Raw genomic sequence first — 7,790 nt, 5'->3', positions numbered from 1 at the left:
ACTTACACTGATGATGCTGGGACAACAAAAGCTTGTGGTAACAACTGGGAGTGGACTTTTGTATGTAAAAATACAGTTCAGAATTGGACATTCTAATACTGTTTAGTTTGAATGCTGAAAAACAATTCCATCATGTGCTCAGGGGCACCCTCTTCTTCCACAAGTGTATGCCTTTTGCGTTGACTTTGGTTTGTGGATCTTGGGGTTTTAGGAAACAACAATAAAGTGAATATGACAAGCCTGGTGTCTTCCCACTTCGAGAATGTATGTATCTGGCTACGTTTGTTTTGCTCTAGTGTAGTCAGTTGGAGATGCCACTAAAGGGGCCATGTGCCTATGTTGTGTTATATTCCTAATACTACCATTACTTTCCGACTCTCACATATATATGTCAGTAGGGAAGACAAACAAAGAACATGCTCCCTGCTGCATCTCATTTGAACCACATCAAAGCTGCAGAATCTTTATGTGCAGTGTTCCTGAAGCTTTTGGCCCATTTCCCCCCATGAATCCTTTGGAATGACCCTCTAGATTTATATCCTATAAGCTTCTGTAGACTACAGCTAAATTCACATCTATCTTTCAAGCAAAAATCAGGCCCCGAAGGCATCTTAGAATAAAAACAAAACAACAGATCAATGTGAAAACAAATTTTAAACAGAGACATTTTTTTTTAAAAAAAGAAAAAAGATGTGGGTTTTTCTAAAGCAGCAAGGATAATTCTGCAAAGGATAATACACACAATCCAGTTAACAAGACGGCTTTTTGTTAAAGCTATCTAAAGCTATTTGTTAAGTGGAAATATATACTAAAAAAGAGAACTGGACTAGAAATGGTAATAGATAGATCATCATCATCATCATCATCATCATCATCATCATCATCATCATCATCATCATCATCATCATCATCGTTGTCATCATGTGCCCTTAAGTAAATTCTGACTCATTGCAACCCTTTTCAGCTCTCCTCAGACTGAAGAAGCTACTTGGATGATTAATGAAACATTTCAGCCTAATAAGAAAGAAGTCCATTTTCCATGACTAAACTTCCAGATAACCTCACCTGAATGACTGAGAATCTTCACAGATATAACCTTTTCATGATTTTCCAGGTAGAGAGCATTCAGAAGTGCTTGACCATTCCCTTCTCCTGGGGACATCTTGGGACTGTGCAGCTTGCCCAAAGCTACACAGGTGGGCTTTGCTTGCAGGAGGCACAGTGGGGAATCGAACCCCCAGCCCAGATACCTAAACCCCTGTGTTAGATTGTATTCTTCTGAGGAAGTAATTCCAGAAAACAACTTGAGAAAGTTGTGCTAGTGATCCCCAGTCTGACCTCTAGATGGCAGGCACGTTCAGATAAAAGTCTGATTTTTGGAGACAATTCAGGAAGGGAAGAGACATTCCTAGAGAGGTTATAAAAGTTTCACAACTTTCATCTGCCCCTGTTTGGTTTGTATTCCACAGAGACATTTCATTTCAGCTCATCTTTGAGAAGAATGTACTAGTATTCACACATTTATTTGTATTTGAGGTGAAAGGAGCTTGAAATGACAAAATCTGGATGTAGGAGAGAGTGAAAATGACCTGATTCATCCATCCAGGAAAAGGAAAACATAAGCTTTTCTTCCTGTTGGTTGTTGTGGGGTTTTTGGGCTCTTTGGCCGTGTTCTGAAGGTTGACCTTCCTGACGTTTTGCCAGTCTCTGCGAGTTCCTACTCCAGTCCTCTGAAGATGCCGGCCACGGAGACTGGCGAAACGTCAGGAAGAACAACCTTCAGAACATGCCAAAGAGCCCGAAAAACCCACAACAACCATTAGATTCTGGCCGTGAAATACATTTTCACGAATCCATTTTCTTCCTATTTCTTATTGCTCTTCTATCTTAGCTAGACTGAAACGGATTTGAAAGCCGGCTCTAGGAGACAGGCATTATTTTTCCTTCTACATTATCCTTAGATTAATTTCCTAGTTAGTAAGCAGTAACTACGGTACTACCAATCTCAGGATGTTTACTTCCACTGAGTAGCTACAAGCTCAACACTATGTTGTTTTATTCTGTAATTAAAAATCTCAAACAATACTAACCATCCCAAGATTCCCCATAATATATTATTCTGTTATAGAAGCCAAGTGAAATACATTCTGGCCCAGAAAAGGCCTTCCAGTAATCCAAGATCTTATACATAATAAAAAGGAAGTAATATTGTAACTACTTGGTAGAATTATGCACCACACAATTTGATATCTGCCCTGCATATGAATTGGTTCGTAAAGGCTCCCACTGACCTGAACTGGATAATACAAGTTCCTATAACTGATTTGCGCTTAAGCTTTTATATATATATTTATGAAATTTATATATATATATGAAATTTGGAGAGACAATAGAACAGGAAGAGGGAAGATATTTAGCTTTAAAGGCTTGCACACTATACAGTTTTAAAGTTTACTATTTTAAAATTTCTGAAGGATTTGTTCTCCATGAAAAGTGATTTGTGCTCCAGAACCCAATAAGATTCTGAAAGATGTTTCAAATCAGCCCACAACCACAGCTGGCCATTCCTCTTTCACCCGACCTCATACAACTCAGTCCAAATCAGACTGGTTTCAGTTGCACAACCCTCATTATTACTTATCCCATTTGCTGTGTCAACATGCAGGACACTGACGAACAATACATGCCTGTTTCTAAGAAATGCAATAAACACCCTGAAAACATTATTTTGGCTGTTGGGAATGAAAAGTCAATCAGTGCGGTTTAAGAAGAATTGAAAGTTGGCTTGAATGCAGTGGTGGCTGGTGAGTCCAATTTCAGAGAGGCTGTGAATCCACTTTTGATTTTAGTCTGTGATGAACCCTCTCCCCAAAAAAAGGTGCAGTGTCTGTAAAGTGCAGGCTAAAATCTGGACTGGATTCATCGTGTTGTTGAAACTGGAGTCATCAGCCATTCCTGCTTTAACCTGAGAAAACTTACAAAGGGAAAACAGGACACGTTAAGTTTTATTTTCCATTGTGTTTCCTGCCCTCTACCCTTTTCATCTGGCACTCTTGTCAAGTCACAGGACACCTGTTGGACTCTATGTAAAGACAGGAACTACCTATATTGTGTGCCTAGATGCCTTCCAAATTACTGAGCATTTGTATGGGGCCCTCTGTGGATCCTTTGCAACTATTGATCTGTTTCCTTTCTTATTTATTAAAATATTTTTAGACTCTGCTTCCACAAAGTATGTGTTGTACTATACTTTGAAACAGAATCAAGCATCTGATATAATTTCCCATTCTGGAATGAATCCCTAATAAGTATTAGTTTATAGTCCATCCTCACAAACATTGCTCACCAGGACTTGCCTCCTCTCTCCGATACCATATTAACTTTCCCCTTCTTCTCCTCCACCAAGCCAAAATGTCTACATTTTACATTGTTAACTGTTTGGGGCAGTTACCAACTTCTTGGCTTGTGTTATGGTAAAGGTACGATATAAATGAAGACAAATAAGCATTGATTCATTACCTAAAGCACCTTGTTCAAAGTCAGTGATTGAGGGGCACAGTATCTCAAGACAATGAACTTCCCACGTAGAGCTTTCTGCCTACCTTGGAGGAGAAATACTTAGAAATACCTATAGCAGAGGCAAAAATGTAGCCCTGACTGTAAGCCGATCAAAAATCTGGTCCATTATCTGTTGTTTTGCCTCCTGAATCTTGACCTCAGGAGAAAAACAAGCTGCCTTACGTCTTCAACAGTATATAGACTAAACTCCACAGAATCTGGTGTCAACCAGTTACACATTACTTCCACGGTGGCTGTCTTTGCAGTGGCAACTGAGAAGTTGCATTATTTTTCTTTCCTTTTTTATGAAATGTGTTAGCAACCCTGACATGTAATCTCACGATTCTTTTAATAAATATCTTTTGATTAGATGGACTCCATCACTACAGTCCACCATGGTCTAATAGTCCAAAACATGGGTGAGTGATACCTTTATTGCTATTGTTCTGTGCTGTCAAGTCATTTTCAGCTTATGGAGACCCTATGAATGATTGGTCTCTTTAAAATCCTGTTATCCTGCAAACTGAGTGCCAGAGCTTCCTTTACTGAATCAATCTCATGTTTGGTCATCCTCTTTTCTTACTGCCTTCCGCTTTTCCCAACATTGTCTTTTCCAATGTGTTTTTTTCTTCAGAAAAAAGTATTGAGCCTTTCCCAGAAAAAATTGAGCTAGGAAGCTGTAACTGCCAAAGTATTCTACATATTTCCCCAGGAAGTCAATGCACTTGCAACATCTGTCCCGCCGCTTCTTAAGTCCCTGCAAATAAAATTCTTCCAACTGCTGGTGTAACCACTCATTTGCAGCATTAGTTGCCTCCAGAACACTCCCATGGCATCTGTAAAGCTCTTCTCCAACACCTCTCTTTGAATGAATTTTCTTTTTCTGTCAGCTTTCATCATTTTCCATTCCGTGTACATAATGACTCAGAACCTCATAGTATGGATCATCTTGGCCTTGGTCTCCAGTGAAATATCTTATACATATAACTTCCATGTTACAGCAGCTCCACTGGATGCCGATCTGTTTCCAGGCACAATTCAAATGCTGGTTTTAACCTATAAAGCCCTAAATGGCTTGGGTCCAAGCTTTCTAAAAGACCACATCTCCCTCTTTGAGCCTGCCTTTGCATTGAGATCAAGAGGGGAGGCCTTTCTCTCGGTCCCACCACCCTCACAGGTGTGCTTGGTGGGAACATGGGAGAGGGCCTTCTCTGTCGCTGCTCCCAGACTCTGGAATTCCCTCCCACGGGAAGCTAGGCTGGCCCAATTTTTGCTGTTCCTTCCTGAGGCAGGCAGAGACCTTTCTGTTCAGGCAGGCTTTTCCTTAATCACTGGTGGTCTGAGAGGGGTTTTAAATGGACTGTTGTGCTCTAATGTTTTAAATGTGTTTTAATATTGAATTTATCTACTATTTTAAATATTCTTGTTTAATTCTTTTAATATTTTGTATACTTACTGTTTTTAGCTTTTAAATACTGGTTTTTCATTAAATAAGCTGCCTTGGGTCCTTTTAAGGAGAAAGGTGGGATAAAAATATTTAAAATAAAATAAATAATAAATATACTCCAGGATCTCTTTTAGTTCTTTCATAGCTGCCTGTTTTCATTGACACTTTCATTAGGCCACCAAAATCTCATAAAAAGGATAGCTTTCAAGTCCTGCAGGAACCTTCATCAGATGTTACAGAGCTGAGGGTGAGGGAGAGAAACAGAAGATAGTCCAAAATCATACTGCCTATGTACTGAGGGCAAGCTCTGTTGTTTAAAGTTAAAGGGTGACTATATCCCAATTTATCTCCCGTTTTGGTCCTCTGACTGGACAGTGGATTGTGATCTATGTGACATAAAGCTAATTGTGAACTAGAGCCCAGCCCTTTTCAGTATTAAATCAGATCTTTGGGGATCATCAGCAGGGGCTACTGTTTTTCTCATGTGAGTTGGAACACTCCGTTTTAGGTCATTTTTTAAAAAGCAACCCTTTTGAGCTTTATTTAATCTGAGCAAAGCCAGGATAAATTATCTTGTTTGGACACATCTTTAGTTCCAAAATGGAGTCTATTGCCTTTTAAAAGCAGGTTGAGGTACAAAGTTCCACCTCAGGAAGTGTTGATTTCATTGTCTTTCTCAGTCACTATAGATTGCCAGTCACTCTACATCATAGAGTGGAGGCCTGGATTCAAATCCCCACTCAGTCATGGAAGCTCACTGGGGATGTAGGACTGGTAAAACCACTCCTTAAATATCTCACTTACCTCGAAAGCCCTGTTAGAGTTGCTGTAGGTTGGTTTCAGTGTGACAGCGTATAACAACAAGACAACAAAACAACACCCTTGTTTTGCGATTTTGCACAAACATCACATGGCTTCCCCCCCCTTTGTTCACAGTGTAAAGGTAAATTATTATTCACTGTATGACTTAGCCTCTTCTGTTTTATTACTGAAGTTTCCTATGCTAATTTTCATTTGTATGATTTTCTTCTGTTCTAATAGTCTTTCTGGGGGCCTGTCCCTTAAAACCTGTTGTGTGTGAAAGACAAGGCAGGCTGTATTCAGCAGGGAACTTGGAAGTTACCATATTTTTCCGTGTATAAGACTATACTTTTGTCTAAAATCTTTAGACTAAAAATTGAGGGCCGTCTTATACAAGGAAGTAAGCTGAGGAGAGAACAAAAACAAGAGGAGAGGAAAGCAGGGATCAAACTATCCTGCAGCACTTTGATCCCTTTCCCCCTTGCTAAGCCTCACTTACATTTCTTAACTTTGGATTAGAAAAGTGGGGGGGCGTCTAATACATGGGGGAGTCTTATACACAGAAAAATACAGTAAGTTACAGAGTATCACTTTAAATGTTCACTTTTACTTCAGCAACTCTGAGGAAATAGCTTGTCCCTCTTTTCTAAAGAGGGTGGGGGTTACCGTGTTGCACTATAATACCTTCTAGAATCCGTCAGTCTGCACGACCACTGTGAGGAAAAAGTCCAGAACTTGACCAAACGCTGTCCTTAGAGGTGTGCTTTCTCTAGGTTTAAAAAAAATAGGTTGTTTTGGTTCTTTTGACAGACACCTGTTGTTTAGAACAAAGTAAATGACACATAAAAGAGAATGTAGATTCTTTTGGTTTACAGCTCCACCCATTCTGGCTCTCAGTCCTCTCATTATGTCAGACAATTCTGTAAACTCCTGGATCTGCCACTGGTAATTAGACAGTTCCTGAGATGGCTTGGCATATTCTATTATTCTTGCTGGATCATCAAGATATATTTAACCGCACCACAGAATGGCTCGTAGATTTCTTTTTCAGTTGGTGAAGTTGGTGAAATCGGCTGACATAGAAGCAAAGCAAGACATTTCTAGGGAGGCCTTGCTGGAGGATTTAGGTCAAAACAACAACTATAGCCAATTATTTGTATCCCCTGTCTTTCGTCCAGCAAGTTCAAAGGGACAAATATGCCTCTCTTGCTCCCCAGTTTATTCTCATAACATTCTTGTGAAGCAGGTTGGGGGCTGCGACTGGATCTCACTTCCCCATGACTTTTATGGCTCATCAGCCATGTGAGGCCAGGTTTGGACCTTGTCACACAAGGTTTTCTTTGATCCATGACAATTAGACAGTGTAGCTCTGGGAAATACGTTTTGACATCTCAATATGACAAGAATGGATGGTTGTGTTTCTTCCATAAGTCGAAATGCCTGTCATTTACTTTGCAGATCTTGTTAACGTGACTTCCCACTAAATAAGTGCTTGCCTGATTTATTTTCAAACCCACACACAGCATCCAGCTCTTGTAGATACAGTCTTCTGACGCAGAACTATCAGCATATATGCCGATTAACCCCAACACCTGAATTTCTTCCAAGTTACTCATACAACTGAGACTATGATAATAGAGGCTTGGAGAAAGACATACTATCAGTCCTAGTCTCAATTGCACGGATAACATGTTAGAAATCTGGTCGCAGAAGTTTTTCGGCATAACTTTTAGTTGCAGCATAAGGCATGATTGGGTAAACAAGCAGCTACAGGTAGAAACATCTCGTCAATTTAAAAAACAATCAAACCAGGAAATCATTGTAAGCTGCCTGTCCTGTTGCACAAGATCTCAAGAAACAATACTACAAGTTGGCCCTCTCAAAATGTTGTGGAAGACTCCGGCCCATGGGTCTATAAAGGCAGTGAGATTTCTGTTAATTATCAGTTGGATTGTGCCCCTTCTGAGAATTTTGATAACTCCCT

The sequence above is a fragment of the Pogona vitticeps genome, chromosome 2 (assembly GCF_051106095.1).
Source record: "Pogona vitticeps strain Pit_001003342236 chromosome 2, PviZW2.1, whole genome shotgun sequence".
In the NCBI taxonomy this organism is placed as follows: Eukaryota; Metazoa; Chordata; class Lepidosauria; order Squamata; family Agamidae; genus Pogona; species Pogona vitticeps.
This window is presented reverse-complemented; position numbering follows the sequence as displayed.